At 43.6% G+C, this 18,019-nt stretch overlaps 1 long non-coding RNA gene across 2 annotated transcripts; it reads left to right on the top strand.

The window, feature by feature from the left end:
• The first annotated feature begins 416 nt into the window (after nucleotides 1–416).
• LOC137143852 (uncharacterized) lies at nucleotides 417–15,143 on the top strand. Of its 2 annotated transcripts, none has more exons than XR_010917280.1 (4): nucleotides 417–840; nucleotides 1,822–1,984; nucleotides 6,103–6,164; nucleotides 14,934–15,143. It is a non-coding gene; the product is annotated as an uncharacterized lncRNA (long non-coding RNA). The 2 variants fall into 2 exon arrangements; XR_010917279.1 differs by lacking the exon at nucleotides 14,934–15,143 and adding an exon at nucleotides 9,013–9,425.
• Nucleotides 15,144–18,019: the final 2,876 nt, after the last annotated feature.

Here is an 18,019-nt window from a genome sequence, read left to right on the forward strand (position 1 = left end):
AGCACCCGGCCTTGTGATGCTTCCCAACAGATTTTCCAGAGGGCTCTGCACCCAAACCTACTTGGCTCTTTTTAAAATGAGGCCATTTGTTCCAGTGACCAAATGGGAGCTCTTCTGAAAATGTGGCCCCAATTGTCGGTTCTTTCAAATATCCAGGCTATTACAGGGCAGGCTGGCCCTTTAAAAGAGTTGGACTCAGCTTCACAGGTTCCTTGTCAGGATCCTCTGCAGGTGTTAGGCACTGATGCAGATAAATGGGAGTCTGCATTTACAGTGAGAGGGGTTTTTCATGTCAGTCAGATAGACAGGTCTGACAGGAGCCTGAGAAAATGTCACACAGAAGACCTGGATTATGTGAAAGCACTATTGACCCTAGCTCAGTGTTGAGGAACCTGTAGTGTAGGGGAAAGATTTGTTTTGATTTCAGTTAACAATTCATCCATGATGTTTTAATTAACGAGATTCCATGAAATGGGGAAGGGGGATTGACTCATAAGAATCTGAGTGAAGGTTTTGAGAATCAAGTGAAGGGGAAACAGTTGCAGCAGCACGGTCTGATGCTGGTTGCATGAACACCTATTACACCAGCTATTTGTTCATTGGCTTTCAAGGCTTTTCAGGCCTTTCCAGAGCCATAACATATTAGAGAGAAGAACTCCCTTAGCTAAACCTGCTGTTGCTTTTCTGATTGCTGCTAACACTCCTGCTGTTCCTGAGCGGCTTAGCTAGAAGCAAACCTGAGTGAAGGTTTCTAGTTTCAAAAACAAGTTGTGGGAGGAAATTGGAGTCCCACCATTTGTTCAGCATTGTAAATGAAGTCATCTGTGAAGCCCGACAAGTGTAAGTGGCTTCCATGAGAAGTTTGTCAGTACTGTACAGTACCATTGAGGTTTTGATCTTGTACAACTGGATGGGTAGCCTATTTGCAAAACTATTGATTCATGGGACCTCCTTCTAGTTCTAAATTGTATGGGCTAGCTGACTCTACAGGTCTTTTTAGGCTCCCACCGGTCGTTGCCTGTCCCAGCAGTACCTGTATGATGGTGTGGAGCTATTTCTGTTGTCTCATCCTGGTGGACAAAGCAGGTGGAGCCTACTAGTTCTTTTCAGGAAGAAAAAAGGCTTAAAGCTTTTCTGAAGCAAGAGAAAGCTTTAGAGAAAAACAGGAAGGAACCCTGATTCGCTCACTCCAAAGGGAGTTTGGGGAATATGTACACTCCTGTCCTAGGTCTATTATTTTAAAGACCACAGGAATGAGGGAGAGGGTGAGTTGGGGGCATTGTGTACCTGTGGTGTTATAAGCAGGGGTTGGAACCAAAGTGGTGGGGCTGACTCTCAAACCTTCTGCTCAATTCCAAAGGAGTTCGCACTTTGGGGGGTTGCTTTTGACCATCTTTGCTTTTTAGGTTTGCCCCTGAGTAGCCTGTTTAGTCTCTCCCGTGGCTACAGAGGGCCAGGCTATCACTCACCTGTGCCTACAGCTCTAGTAGCAAACACCTTCCTCCCTGTTGGATTACTTCTGGAAAACGCCAGCTCCTAAATCCCGTTTGTTAGCCTTTACTGCATGAGGGAATTGCCTTGGGATAATAAAGAAGACTTGTCGTAACAGTTTGTCAGCTTTTAACTTTACTACTTTCATATTCTCCTACTCCCAAACCTCTCATTTCCAATAATGGAGCTTTTTAATGAGATGTCAGAAGCAAACAGCCCACATTTCTGCCAAGGTTATCATCGGGGTGCCAGGAGTCCACTAACCTGCTCTTTCTAATTCACTTTACACATTTATCTTGTTTCCCCTCTAACACTACTTTCCCTTTGCAGGTATGTTTTTGCTTCTCATGCTTTAAAGGAGCAAGGAGGAGGATGTGTTATGATGCATAAACCTGTTTAAGAAACCCAAGAAACAGCACATGAAATTTACCAGGATTAGCATCCTGATCCAAGCCAGAAAGTTGGACTGCATTCATCAATAGTTTTAATCAAGGTATCTAGTTATTTTCTGTTGCTGAATGTGTTTTAAATGAAGATGAGCAAAGAGTGCAGGAAAACTGTAGAGATTTGCTTAAATCCAAAATGCATTTTTATTGTAATATGTTTGTGAACCATATTGTTCAATTTATAGTGGTATTTAGAGGTTGCAATGTGCTAGGCATTGTACATATACATAAGTGATAATCCCTGCCCCAAACAGCTTAGCAGGCAAAACACAAAGAGTGGGAGGAAAATCACTCATAAGAGCAGTGAAATGTGTTAAGCAAAGTCACAGAGGTCAGTGACAGAGATGGGAATGTAATTCCAGTTTCCTGCATCTTGGTCTGGTCTGTGGTCCAGTGGATCATGTCACCTCTCTTGGGTTTGTTTGCTGAGAGTGTTCAAACTCTTCAGCGTTACTAGCATGAATACCCACTAAATACAAATTCTAGATGTGAGGGCTCAGACATTCACCAAATGGGAAATTTGGAATAGTCTATTCAATTGAAACAGGAAATTAAGTCATCCAACCAGGGAACAGAAACATCACATGACTCAGAGTCCTAGAGCTTAAGGAGAGCTGGGACCCTTGCAGTCATCTACAGGCTGGGTAAGTGACCAACACAGCTCCAATTTTGAAAGACAAACCAGAATTGTCAACCCCAAATGTTCAAAAATCAAGTCAGGCTCACCAAAAATCATGAGATTGGCTTTAAAATCATGAGATTATGTTAAAATAATAGTTTTGGTGTTCTTTGTATTTGCCTTCTACTTTTTGAGCCAATAGGATGCACTGGGGTCATATTTTGAAGATTTCTCTACAGTCACGACGGCTAGAAACTTACTTTTTCTTTAAGAATGAAGGCTGAAATCATCACGTATCCACTTGACTCAAGGAGCTGATTGACTTGATTCAAATGTTGCCTGGTAGGATGGAGCTTCTAGCTTCTCTCCAGCCACCCCCAACCCCAATTCGAATGGATTAATTCTGTGTCCCCTACAGCCCCACATCATCCTCTCCGCCAACCCAGCTACTAATGATGCACCATCTCAGCTCCCACAACTGCCAGTCCCACAGCCCAGCAATTATGCACCCTCCTCCCCAATATTAATTCTGCCCTCCACTACCCCCACATCTTCCCAAATCCCATCCCCAACTTTAACTCTGCCCCTTAGTCCTCAGCACACCTCTGCTGCTCCTGCAGCTCCAGGGGCTGTTCACTGCCTCAACCAGGCTTACAGGGATGCTGCTGTAATGGAGTCCCCTTCTCCCCCTTCCCAAGTCCAGAGGTGGAGAGAGGACAACTGCATGGGTTCCTTCCCCTATTCTCCCCCTTCCTAGCCCTACAGCTGGGATGGAAAAGGGGAGTGGGGAGGACCAGAGAGTGGACTGTTCCCATTGGGGTTGAAGCAGAGACACTCTGAGCTGCTGGGCTCTTTCTGCCCCCTCCCTGAGAATGGTGTCAGTTGCTCCCTCTTCCCCTCCACCCCAGAAATTCCTCTCAGTACCTTAGCTGTTTCTGCAGCAGCTCATATTGGCTACCTTAGCCTAGAAAGGTAGGGAATCAGCCAATCACGGGAGGGGGGCTTCCCCCTGGGCAAAGCTAAAAATTGCATAAGGGATGGAGCTTCTCCTGCAATCTGTTTTTAATAAACTAACAGACATAACGATGGACTATGCAAAACATGTCAGGTCCTGGCAATGATAGATCATCTCCCATGGAACTGTAAAGACTGTGCCAGTGAAAGGAGATATTTATGTGGAAAACTCAGCTTCCTTAGAGCAGCCAACGTTTCTTTGCAACACCTGTCCAGAATACAAGGAAATGAGGCCCAATTATAAAAGCTCTTCTGCAGTTCTTTCGGAGTACTGGGAAACATGACAGACTTTCAGTTGTAACCTGTCTATGAAGTCCAGTGCCTGGCAGCCAAAGGTTCAGGAAGCAAGTCTGCTGTGCCGCAAAACCCAAGAAGAAGTTTCTCCTTTCATTGGAAACTAGTCGGTCCAGCAGGGGCCAAAATACTTGGTAGCGACCCTGGATACTGGGGAACTGCATGAGGGGAACTGGAGGATAAGGTGGGGGGCATGACCTGGACTGGCGAGAGACCAGAGGCTCAGGATTGCAAGCCCAGGGCAATGGCTGGGACACAAACAGCAAAGCCTCAGCATGTAAAATTGGCATCTTAGCATGACGTTCATTGAAGATATTAGTCTTATCACCCTGCCTGCCTGCTTCATATCTTATTTCTAATGAACCAAAGAGGCTTTCCTACTATTCCTATTATTCCATGGCCTTACCGAAAGCTCTAGAGTTGTATTCATTTTATAAACTGGAAATGCTAAAACAAAATAAAACTCTTCATAAAGTATAAAAATTAACACATTTAAAATGATTTAATAAAACACTATTTACTTAGGTACTTTACCTGGCCTTCATCACAGTAGCATGTGAACATTTCATGCTCATTAATTAATTTATTCTCTCCACACCTCTGAGAGGTAGGGAAGCATCATCATATCTTTTATAAATGGGGAAACAGAGGCGTAGAGTTTGTGCAATCGGGACTAACACCTCATAGGAAAGCTGTGACAGGGTCAGAAATTTACACTTGCGTCGCCTAAACCCTAGCTGAGTGCCTTAACTACAAGACCATCCTGCCTGTGTAGGCTGTCCCGTTGAGCTTTTTATTTTGTATTTTAATGCAATCATGTGTGAAATCCACCCTTCGCAAGTGAGAGGTTTTTCTTTCTTTTGCATGTTGTAATAATAACATTATACGTATACTACAGAGAAAGTGCTAGCTGTACAGTAATTGGATCTATTGTAACTCTGAGTCAAACAAGTGAACGTACCAATTACTGTCAAGCTTTATTCCACACTGGTGATCAAGTTAAACTCGCCAGCACAAACGCAGACAAAGGTGTGTTTAACACCAGCCATAAAGAGAAAACAGAAACAGTTCTCTGCATAAACCTTGCACAAAGTCTGAGCCTGCAGAAGTTGCAATAGAAGCAACTTACTGTGCAAAGCAGAAGGAAATTAAAAACAAATAGATGCCATCTGGTTACAGAAACCTAATTAAATCCCCATCGGTCTTAATATCAAGCCCCTCAAGACAGGACGTTTTGTTTGTTGCAGAGTTAGAGAATGTGTTTAGATGACAGAAATTTGTGGGTAATAACAGCTATGTAGCCAATTCTAGGTGAAGGTGGTGGTACAAGTTTAACTCTGGGCTGGTTCCATAAGGAGGAAAAGGTCCCAAAAATGTACACTATGGGTAGGGGCTGCCTTCTTTAATGCAGAAAGTACAAGCCATGGAAATTACAACTACTAGCATTCATGATGCTCCATTTTCCACTGCATTAACATGGTGCACTGAATGCAGGACCAGAGTCTCAGTGGATATCCATGTTGGAGATCTGGTCCACCGTTGCTAAGCCACACTGAAAATTAGGTCCATGTTTCTGGGGAGTTGCCATCTTCCTTGCCCTCAGCTGGGCAAAGTGTGGACAAGTGTGTAAAGCACTTAGCACCATGTGGCCACTATCCTTGACTGCAGCTTTTACAACCCAAAGGGAAAGATGGTCTTGCAGTTAAGGCACTGGGAAGGGACTTAGAAGTTTTGGGTTCAAATTCTAGCTCTTCCATGTACTTCTTCTGTGATTTTGGCCAGGTGTCTCACTCTCCCTGTAGCACCATTCCTTTCTCAGTAAAATGGGGCTAATAATGCTTCCTTTTCTCTACTTTTTGTCCATTTAGATCATAAGCTCTTTGGGGCAGGTACTGTACCTTCCTGTGTATTTGGACAGCACCTAGCACAATAGGGCTCTGAGCTCAGTTAGTGCTGCTAGACCCTGCACTAATGCAAATAATAGTAATATAAGATACAGGAAACCTACTCAGCTACCCACTGGATGTAAATATTGTTTTGAAGTCAGAGACTAAAGAAGAAGGAGAGAGAAATGTCCCTCCTGCCCCATTGCCAATAAAAGTTTTTGAGCAAAAGCATTTACTTAACATGTGTATTTTAAGTACACGGACAGGTGCAGCTGGTTAATATTTTTTTAACTATCTAGAGAGTGAAGCATTTCCAATGTACAATAATGATGGTAATAATTTGCACTTTCAGCTATGGCACTCAAAGCACTTTGGAAACAGTGAATTAATCCTCACAACCCCCCTGTGACATAGGTAAGTGTTATTATCCCCATTTTACATTATACACAGAAATTTCTGCTGTGGCTGAGCGCTAAGGGGAAATGAGTAGGCAAGATTTAAAAAAAAAAAAAAAAAAATTATTATCCTTTTAAGCCTCAACATTAAGTGATTGGAGCCTCCCTCAAAACCAATCTCAGAACAGGAGACCAAAAAAAAAACCAGGCCCCCATTCTGGCTTGTATTCTTGCTCCTTTGTGAAACTCCTGTAGCATAAAAGACACTGGAAAGCTGCTGCAGTATTGCCTATCCCAAATGGTAAAAAATCCTGAATTACACCCCCTCACCCAAGAAATCATGAGACTGGCTAAAAAATAATCACTAGATTTAAAAAAATAAATAAATGTTGGTTTCTTGTTATCTTGCCTTCTCATTTTTGCGCTTTTAGGGATCTGAGCTCTTCTCCGCAGCCATGTTGGCTAGAAACTCCCCTTTTTCAATGCAAGCTGAGATTCTGATGTAATTGCCTGATTACAGGACCTGGGGCTTTAAAAAAAACCCAGTATTTTGAGACATGCAATAAAAATGCCAGAGCTGACAACACTGCGACTGGATCTCTCCATTCAAGCCATTCCCTGGTTCAGGAAGTTTGTCCAGGTGGCATGGGGCCAGAAAAGCAGCTCTGCTCTGCCATCCATATGACTTTTCGCACAAGGAGGAATGGTGGGGCTGGGGAATGGGGGTGGCCGAGTGCACTGTGCTCTATCTATTCTAGGCCACCGAAACGTGCTCCATTTATGTTCCTAGGAAAATGGAGACATATAGAATTCAAAGTATAGCAGAATTCCAGGGCATTTTTTTGGCTGTGATCCTGCAGGTGCTTTGTGCCAGATTTCCTAAGAGCTCAGCTCCCTAAATGAAGCAGACATATTTCCACAGGTGCTCAGCACCCAACTGATCCCAGAAAGATCTTGTTGCAGTGTGGGGAAAATCCAGCCACTTAATGAGAGTCTGCCTAGGTACTACTCAGCCTAAGCATTTATGTGGCCACCATCATTATATCATCTGTGGGCCCTGATTCAGCAGCAAAGCATTACACACTTGCTCAAGTTCATTCCTTTTCAGCAGAGTGCACATCCTTAACTTGAAAACTCATCTCACTGAAGTCAATGGAACTTAAGCACATGCTTCAAGTTAAGCATCTGTTTCTGTGCATTGCCAAAAAGATGGTTTGCTGAATCAGGCTCATACTTAACTGTGCGCAGGATGGAGGTCAGTAGGCTTTATTTTTAGCAACTGGTGGCTACAGAAGGTATCCAATCGACATCCTTTGGAACTTTTCTTTCTACAGCTTAGTTTTCCCCCTCCTTTCCCCCCACTGCTCAGTCTGCCTTTCTTTTTCATATTGCACACCACTTCAGCTGTGCCTGTCCTAGAAACACTCAATATGTGATGCAGCAGTAAAGACTAGCAACGATTGCGTCACTTTCACTTGTCAGTGGGTTACAGTAACCTTCCTAATTTAAGTTCATCCAGCTGGAAATGTATGTAATGGATGTGAACTTGAAAAAATATATGTGCTCGGGGCTTTTCCCTCCCTCCCATCTCCCTCCAGCGCAGTTTGTGCCTCCGCCAATCATGCGGGCTTGGTTAAGCTACCGATCTATTATCACCTTCCATTTCCTGCATCTGCTCAAGCAAGACTTCCGCCAGGAGGGAAGTTAGATATGAAGAGAGTGTAAAATATATGTATCTATATATTCCTGGTTGGCATTGGTACCTAAAAATGAAATTGCAGTAAGAGAAACAAAACCAAAAAAAAAGTAATCCTATATTATTTTCAATTACAATTGAGATTCTGCTTGGTTCATCGCTCACCTTGCTGGCTTTCTGGGAGGGATGGAGGGACTAAAACACCTCCAGTTTTATGTGTATTCGTCTCATTTCATTCACAGCCTCTTCTTCCGACAAGCAGATCTGGGTTTTGAAGGGGCAGCACATCCAGCGGGTGTGTGTGCTTTGTTTAGGAGACTGCTGGTGTGCTAGGCCTACTCAGGTCAGCCTCAGGGCTTGAACCTAGGACCTCAGAGCATGACTCTCAGGATATGTCTACACTGCAATTAAAAACCTGCTGCTGGCCCATGCCTGCTGACTCAGACTTGCAGGGCTGTTTGATTGCCATGTAGACATTCAGACTCGGACTGTAGTCCAAGGTTTTGGGACCCCCTTGCAGGGCCCTAGAGCCCAGGCTCCTACCTGAGCCCAAATTTCTACACCACAATTAAACAGCTCCTTAGCCTGTGTCAATTGCAATAGAGACATATCCTCAGAGTTTCCAGCCATAGGATCAGTCCTTTTAGTTCAAAGGTGGTAGCAGACTCAAAGAAACGTATTCTTGACCCCCTCACCCTCCAAAGGAGTCACAAGTCACTGTTGTTATTATTTACACGTGTTATGGTACCAACTAAGCTCCTGCCCCTTTGTGCTAGGAGCTGTGCAGACAGGCACATAGGGAGACACAGCCCCCTGTTCCAAAGGGCTTACAATTTAATGAAAGCCCCAAATGCTGCTGCACTATGGAAATGCAAAGCAGATAATTAAAAAGCCAATATGAAACAATGATTGTTATTTATATTATGGTAGTAGCTGCAGCTGAGCTGAGGCTCTGTTGCATTAGGTGCTGTGCAAATTTAGATTTTGAAAAAATAATAAAAGTTACCTGTCCACGGTACCCTCACTTAATTAATCAGAACATACATGTAAACTCCAGCAGCAGTGAAATCAGTTTCATAGGAGCTTGGCCAGCTAGCCACCTAGCCCCATCATCTTCTGGGAGACACACCTTCAGCTTTCTCCAGAGACTCTCGATTGTTGTCTTTTGCAGCATGCCCTGAAAGACACCAAAGTCAGGCTATTTCGGGCCAAAGGAGGAGAGCAAGTTCAGAGTCCTGGAGCCCACGCAGAGGATGGCCACCCACTGCCCCCTCTCTTTTAAAATGAGGGGATCCAACTCAAATGCACCTGCTGAGGCAGGATGGGACAAGGAGGCTGGTCCCAGGCCATTAAGGGCTTTTTACATCTTAAGACTAAATGATGTGCCCAAGGTCACAAAGGGAATCTGTTAACTGAACCCAGTACAGACCACAAGACCATCCTTCCTCCCCAAAGAAGGCTTTAATTTACTCCCTGATACTAGCCTTTCCCCCTTTATTTTCATGTCACTTGCTCACGCACATGCCCTTCCAAATGCACATGTGGGTGCATGTGTGAAACCCACCTTTGTCATCAAAAGGCAACTGCAGGATGAGAAATGCGTGAACTCCTTCCCATCCCCTTCCCAGGCCTCCCACCATGACCCCACCAGAAGAACACCAGCTTGATGTGATCTGAACAAGTACCAGGCTGCCAGCAGCTGCCCTTTTCATTCAATCAGCAGCAAATGGTCCAATGTACATACATACCGGCAGCAGGGAGAGGGCCGGAGAGAACTCATGAAATCCAATCAAAAGCGGTGTCAGCCTCAAGCTGACACAGACATCCATTATTCACACAGGCTTTGATTCTCCGTTCAATCCCAAAATCCAGAGATGTCTCTGCCTCATAAGTAGGCCCTAATCTCCAAAGCTCCATGACTGAAGGTTTTTGTAATCCTAATATCTATAATGCTTTTGTACTTTCTAAACTGTGCTGAAAGCAGCCACTTGGTTATCAATCTCCTCTAGCCAGGTGCTTTCTCTCTCCCTCATCCATCCCTGTGTTTCTCTCCCTCACCCTGATTCAGGTTAGCATGCATGTAATTTAAAGTCATGGTTAGAGTTAAACATGGGTTCTCCTGATTCGGGGCTAAAGGTATGTCCATGTTGGAGCTGAAGCTGCCATTTCCATCTTGGCTAGATGGACACACAAGCTTTGAACGGGCTAGCACGCTAAAACGGGCAGCGGTGCAGGCAGCAGGATGGTTTAGCTACTCCAAGTCCGACGATGCCCAAGACCCCAGGTATGCACATAATGGCTAGACCATCCCACCGCCCAAACAGCCACGGCTACATTGTTGTTTTTAGCACGCTAATTCAATCAAAGCTAGAGTGACTCTGGCTACCCGAGCTGGAAATTACACCGCCAGCTCCAGCGTAGAAGTGCCCTGAGTCTCTGTCCATTAGCTTCACTTCCTGCTACCCAGTCCCTGGGTAGTCACTGACACTCATGCAAAGCGACTGTCAAACATTACCGCCTCCGATGGGTAATATATCACAGCCGCTTTGCACAAGGGTGTAATAACAGGATTGATTCTCCACTAAGTTTGCTTTCCGCTGCTTCTGCTTAGGCAATGCAGAGTGAACTTAAACCAGCCGGAGCATCACTCCTGCGCAGAGGAAACCTCCACTGGTGTCAAGTCGGAAGAGGCTGTTTAGCTATCTGGCATGTCAGCAGCCTAGGCCAGGGATATTTTCTTCCTGTTAACTAAGGGTTTTTTGCCTTTTCTATTGTACAGTAACTTGTATTGCAATTTATGGCGCCTGTACATTGCCAGGACGTACAGTGGGGTATAGCAGGGGGAGAATCTCGCCTAAGGGCCTGGGAACTGAAATTAGGGCAAAATCCAGTGTAGACAAGGCCTCCAATTCCCTCTTCCTGTCCTAGTTCTGCTTCACTTGAGGAAAAACTGCACTAACGGGCAGGATATGGCAATGTCTGTCCTTTGGGACTCCCACTTATGCTCCCTTGATCTGGCTGACGATACAATATTGACTGCAATAACAGAGGGAAAAATCTACAGCTGAGAATCAAGTCCCACGTGGGCCAAGCGGCATCAGTTAGATGTAAAATCAGCCCAAGGCTGGGGAAGTCAGGAGTGACGCAGACAGCCACATCAAATTCTATTCCGAGACCTATTGGGAGAGAGGCAGAAATCCCACCCACTGGAGCTGGACTGAGACAGCCTTTATATCCAGCCTTCCCCAAACTGGTGACAAAATGACTCATTGAAAAATTCCCGAGCTGTAATAATAATAATAATAGGAGACCAGACTCCTGTGTTCTGTTCCTGGTTCTGACACTGATTCCCTGTGACCTTGGTTGCGTTACCTGACCCCTTTCTATGCTTCAGATTCACCATGCTGTCTCGCAATAATACATTCAATAAAACGAAAGACCAGACAGTTTGGCTAAGGGTTTCACATTGCCTAGTGATTTCTTTGGGTGATTTGATTGCAAGGAGCCCAACTTGAGATGCCATAAAGGGGTCTGATTTTTCAGAGGCCAGGTGCTGAAAATCAGCCCCCTTTAAGGTGTCGCAAATCAGGCATTCCAAAATTAAGGCACCCCCAAATGCCCCAGTCAGATTTGAAAATCTCGGCCTATGATTCTTTGCTCCCATCTTTGCCCATGCCTTGGCAAAAAGTGTCTCAAAAGAGAGCAGGAAGAATCATGTGTGTTTCAAGGCTCTATTTTTAACTTTTTTTTTGCAAGAAAATAAAATAAAAAATAGAAGAATAAAGGGGGGGAGGGAGAGCATACACAGCAGCTGTGCGGTGTCAACTTTGCTCTGTATGCCAGAGCCCTAATGGAAGCTGACAAGAAAAGATGTAATGAGTTTGACAGCCAGTGTTTGAAAAATATAAGTTATGTCAAGTGGCCTCACAGTTTCAGGAAAGTGGAGAATGAAAGGAGCGGTGAGGCTAGGAAAAGCAGAATGTTAAAAAGTGCAGGGTGTCGTGTGTACAGCATTGGCAATAAGGAACTTTCAACTGCAATCAGTAATGACATGAAGAACCATCCAGCATGGCTGTTCGGCTGACCCAGCGAGGCTCAAAACAATCAATGGTGCTTTGGCTTGGTTAGGATCTGACCCGATGTGTTGCCTTCTGTGATTATCAGCGTGTGCATCAAAAGCCTCCACAGTTCTTCCTTACGATAAGCTGCAGCCCTGTGAATGGAGGGTGAGCAGAATATGTAAAAACCAGTTACAGAACATATTGGGGCTATGTACATACAGGCATCAGTAGGATCTGAACGTCCACTTTTTTTACCCAGTATGCAGGCTCTTCCTGCTTGAGGTAAGGGATACATTTCCTAGGACCAGGTAGTAGTAAATAGCAGGCTCTTGTAGTCACTAGGTTTGGCCACTAGAGCCACCCATGGTCTTTCTTTTTCTCACACACTTCTCTTTCTTTCTAAGATCCAGCTCCTTTGACATTAACATGAAGCTTAATGTTAATTTGGGAACTGGATTAGGTCTTAACGCAGTAAGTTGACACCTCCCCACGTAGAAGAGCTATAGCTGACAGGGGCGAGGCATCTTGCTGGGGCTGAGCTATGGACTAACCCTGACCATACAAATACAGACAGCAAAATTCAGACAGAAGTAACACGATGGAGAAAGAGACTAAACAGGATAAGTAAAAATAGAGAGACAAGGTGGGCGAGATTATGTCTTTTATTGGATCAATGTCCGCTAGTGAAAGAGAGAAGCTTTCGAGCTTACACAGCTTGTCTCTCTCACCCACAGAAGTTAGTCCAATAAAAGATATCACCTCACCCACCTTGACTCTCTAATATCCTGGGACCAACATGAATGCAACAACCCAGCACATAAAAAATAGACAACCAAGAGGCTGTAAAATTCAGTGGATTCTATTTATAATTCTTGTAAACTTCTGGACAAGGTCCATAATGTTGTATATCTATCCCAATGGAACCTCTGATCCTTTTGACATTTGTCCATCATGTCGCTGTTTTGACTTGATCAGTCTATAAATACCTACATATGGAGAAGATTTCTGAAGCTGGAAGGTTCTTTAATCTAGCAGAGAATGGCATGGTATGATCTACTGCTTGGAAGGCAAAGCTAGACAAATTCAAACTGGAAATAAGGTGGAAATTTGAAATAGTGAGGGTAATTCATCTCAGAAACAGCTTCTCAAGGGATGGGATGGATCCTTGAAGTCTTTACATCAAGATTGAATGTCTCTCTAAAATATCTGCTCTAGTTGAACCAGAAGTTTTGGCCTTGATGCAGCAGTTACTTGGTGAAATTCTCTGGCCTATGTTATGCAGGAGGTCAGATCAGATGATCACAGTGGTCTCTTCGATTAATCAAAACTAGAGACTTTGGTCTGTGACTTCACAAAAGCCCCACTGTTTGAAGCACCCAGCAAACAACTTGTTTCCAACATATGAAATGGGAATTATATGTGTAGAAATCTCTCTTCTAAGACCCATTTCACACTGGAATCAGACCATTTTATCCTGATAAAGGATCAGTCTTTGCTATCTTTTGTGAGAAGTTCTTTGAATCCACCCAAGGTGGCTCAGAACTGTTATAAAACCATAGAATCGTAGGACTGAAAGGGATCCAAAGAGGTCTTCTAGTCCAGTCCCCTGCACTCAAGGCAGGACCAAGCATTATCTAGACCATCCCTGAGAGGTGTCTGTTCAACCTGCTCTTAAAAACATCCAGTGACATAAATTCCAAAACCTCCCTATGCAATTTATTCCAGTGCTTAACTACTCTGACAGTTAGGAAGTTTTTCCTAATATCCACCCTAAACTGCCCTTGCCGCAATTTAAGCCTATTTAAGGTTAAGGAGAACAATGTTTTTCTTTATCCTCCTTGTAACAACCGTTTATGCTCTTGAAAACTGTTATCATGTCCCCCCTCAGCCTTCTCTTCTTCAGACTAAACAAACTCAATTTTTTCAATCTTCCCTTATAAGTCATGTTTTCTAGACCTTTAATCATCTTTGTTGTTCTTCTCAGGACTTTCTCCAATTTGTTCACATGCTCAAGTCAAGGTAATGAGAATCATCTACTGAACAGTATGGCTAAGCCAGCTTTCAGTTGTTCACATACTGGTCAGGAAAACATTGCTAGGACTCTGCTAGCAACAACCACATTTAAACACTGCTGTAGTTAGCATGGGTCTGTTCTGGACAGCAGTGTAAGTAAAAATGCTAAATTCCTATTCAGTGGATCAGTTCTTTGTTCTTTGAAGATTGTGGTAATAATAGTGATTCCCAAATGTTGGAAACAAGTTTCTTACATCCATTAATGTAAAAATCCCCAGAGTTGAGGTTAGCAAATAGTAGGTGATTTTTGTCCCCGTGATGATTAACTGACGGAATTAACACAACTTTGCTCAGAGCAATTTAGTCCTACAATAATGCGACATTAGACCAAACAAACCCAACAACTCCCTGCTTAAATAAAGCTATGCAAGTTGAACACAAGCAATTTACAGCCCCAGTTGTACTCAAGTTATATTTGATTATATCTCAGATAGCAACAAAATTACAAACCAATTTTGTAGTGTAGCAGCTGTACAACTTGTTTGCAGTGTTGAGATGGCAGGTCATACTAGGACATGAATGGAAGGTCTTCACTTGCAAAAGATATTTTCAGGCACACTTTAGAGTGATAATTTTGAAAGATGTTAGATTGAAAGCTTTCCTTTACATGTATAGCATGATGGGCTGAATGCTGCTTCTTAAAGCAGGGCAGCTTATTTGATAGTCCAAGAAACCAGCCTCTCAGAAATATACAGGCTTGTTGAAAAACCTAGGAGTAATTGCTTATCTTAAGCTAAGCACTATGTTACCATAAACCAGATCGGATAAATAAATAAAACACTGTTCAAATTCAGCTCCCACATTGTTGATTAAACCATATGACACTTTACCTCAGGATCAAGTCATTGCAGAAGGAAGGCAGCATTTACAAAAGCTCGGGTGAGTTTGATTTAGGGAAGGAATAAGTTGGAAGCAGTAAAACTCAGCACTAAAATATCTCCTTTTTTCTCTTAAAAAGAGGGTTTTTTTCAGGATTAAAATGGACGAGAGGAATCAACGCCAATTTCACACCAGCCCAGGGAATATTTCAAAGAAGAGTGTTTCCACAAGCTAATTGGTGGCCATTATCGTGAAATTAAAAGGCAGAAGAAGCAGGAGCAATTCAGCCTTATCTTCTTTTTTTAATATGATTATTTTCCAAGTGACGTCTTGATTTCTGAATAATTCCACTGGCCCAATTCTATGCGCTATCTGCTGGTTCCTCTGCTGCCACTGCACATCTCTGATCATGTAGGAGCTTAACATGGGAAGGTCCAAAGGTGCTAATAATGACAGTGGTGACATGGAACTGTGATGGAAGATTCCACAGGTAATCCAGCAATGCAATAGGGTGTCAGTCTCTTGGGAGATGCCAGGGACAATAAATACCTCACAGGGAGGTGAAACTATTTGGTGTTTCCATTGTACATTTACAGTGCAATTCACTTAGGTTAACAGCTCCCCCAAACAACCGCCCTGGTGCTCACCTGTCAGCATGCTGGGCATTGTCTGCTGGACTCCCTCACACAAGGAGTCTTCTTGACTTAGATGAAACGATTCGTGCAAGCAAGGCAAGCAGGATTTTGGCCCGTCTGTGGTTGGTTTATTGAAGATGATGCTCCAATGAGATGCCAAGAGGTGGCAGCACTTCAGGACAGAGTCTGGCTTCCTCTGTCTTTGTATAGGGTCTGTTCCAGTGGGGCCCTAAGGACTCCTACAACATCAGCATTAATGATAATTGTATACTGTGGCCTAGTGGCTAAAGCCCTGGTTAGGGACTCTGAAGATATAAATTCTCCTCCCAGCTGTGCTGCTGAGCGAGCTTGGGCAAGTGTCCGTGTCTCAGTCTCCCCATTTGTCCAATGAGGATTGTGATATTAACCTCCTGAGTAAAGCTCTTTAAGATCTGCTGATGAAAAGTGGTATATAAGGGCTAGGTAATTTACAGTTGTCCAATGGCCAAACAGTAGTAGACATTGGTGCAGGAGCCATTTTTTCTATGTTTGTACAGCCCCTAGCACAGGCGGGTCCTGGTCCATTGCCATAATGAAGACAATCAGCAATAAGTTGCAGCAGCTCAGATTCTATTGTTAGAGAAATCCATGACAGATGCAGAAGGTAGTGCGATTTATTCATTCAAACTATATACATGTCCTATGGACACTCTGTACATAAATCCTGCTCTGCTTTAACAGAGATGGCCAGAACAGCGCAAAAGAAATGCCAGATATCTCAGTGGAGTCACCACTGCCCCAGCTGTGTTGCTGCACCTCTCTGATTCCAGCCATGGTAGAACACTCTGTGCCCTTTGGAACATCTTGTTGCCCTCTCAGGCCAAGCCCCTTGGCTCTTCATCAAGGATTACTCTAGTCCAAAGTTTCCTCCATAGCACTACAGATAAGCCTCTCCAGCAGCTGTCCCTTCCCGTTGCTCACCTCTCCTGCATGCAGAAACTGGATGGAGCACATATATATTCCATGTGATGTTTTGGTGCCAGCACGTGCCCTTCAGAAGGTTCAGTCTTTAATTTTGGCTGCTTATTCAAAACCTCTTGAATGCAAAACCAGGATGGACATTTCATGGACACAGGCATTCTTTGTGAGATTCCTGTTCACCCTTTGTTATAGCACCAGAACATTCAATGACACCGAAATTTAAAACTGGCACAAGGAAATACCTTTTGACAGGAGGAGCAATTAGTCTGTGGAACTCATTGCCATACTATATCATTGAGGTCAAGAGCATTGCAAGAATCCAAAAAAGAACAGGAAGGGAAAATGAGTTTTCCTTTAGCACAGGTGGTAGAAGATACATAGACATTAAGGCCAGAATGATAATTAAGAGAATCTAGACCAACGCTTTGCATCATGCAGGCTATACAATTTCACCTTTGTCATTCCTGAGTTTGATCCTCTCTCATGACCACGTCTATACGTGTATGAAGTCACAGCTCATTACACATGTGCAATTGATCCGGGCACCTAACTCCCTTAAGTGCCTTTGCAAATTCCAGCTGTGGCCTCCAGAAAGTTAAGTGATAGATCTTTGGCTGTTTCTAAGTTTGGAATGTAAACAGTCTCTCTTACACTAGCAACACATCAGCAATAAACTCTACTGTGTCATTTTGTTACAGATCACACAAATTGCAGGGGTCCATCATGTTTTAAAGGCCAATTCTTGAAGTGGATTTATTCATTCCAAACCATTCAAAACCAAAGCCGCCCAGAAGCCCAAAACATCACAGCTGTTTGTTTACAGCGCAGCTCTGACATGGATTGACACTCTTACAAACACTGTCAAAGAGAACAATTTGTTACTCATCTGTAAGAATCCCAAGGAAGCTCTGTTTATTGAAACATAACTTCTTCCCTTTACATATTGTAGCTGAGAAAGTGAAATGAATCAGCTCCCATATGTAACTTCCTCTTATTGTTGCCAGTGCTAATGGTGTGTGCAGGGAACTGTACTGCACAATTAGGTGTATTATGGGAGAGTTTTATACCTCTCCAATGCAGCATCAGCATTGGCCACCGGATACTGGACTAAAGGGACCATTAGTCTATTCTGGTATGGCAGCGCCTCTGGGATGATTGTTCATTACTGAATTCTTATTAGCAGTGACAGGCAGATCTCTTAAAAGTGCTTGATTGGTGATTATGAAGGATGCCAGTCATTTTCTGCTCAGATGTAACTCCCTCCCACACAGATCTGGTGATAGCTTGCTGTTTACAGCTGCAAATTATTGACATCCTAAATGTTGAATCATGAGACTGAGATTAAAAGAAAAGATTCCTGCCTCATTTCTAGCTCCCTCCACTCCTGTTCTCTCCCCACCCCCTTTCTTTGTGCACCTTATTTTGGGTATGTGTCATGCACGGTAGACTCAGAGGGATGAAAGCTATGGCAACAGGAGTTGTGTATCTAATTCTTGATGCAGTGTGCTAAAAATGTACTGCACAACATCACATTTGCTATTCAGAGTGGTCGGGAGGATACAAGCAGGGCTGTTCATATTTTTTTAGTTGAAACTGAACTTGGAAAAAGTACTGACTGGCCCATACAAGG

The sequence above is a fragment of the Emydura macquarii genome, unplaced genomic scaffold, assembly GCF_026122565.2.
Source record: "Emydura macquarii macquarii isolate MOO-44397 ecotype Brisbane River unplaced genomic scaffold, CSIRO-AGI_Emac_v2 contig_3348, whole genome shotgun sequence".
Classification (NCBI taxonomy): Eukaryota; Metazoa; Chordata; order Testudines; family Chelidae; genus Emydura; species Emydura macquarii.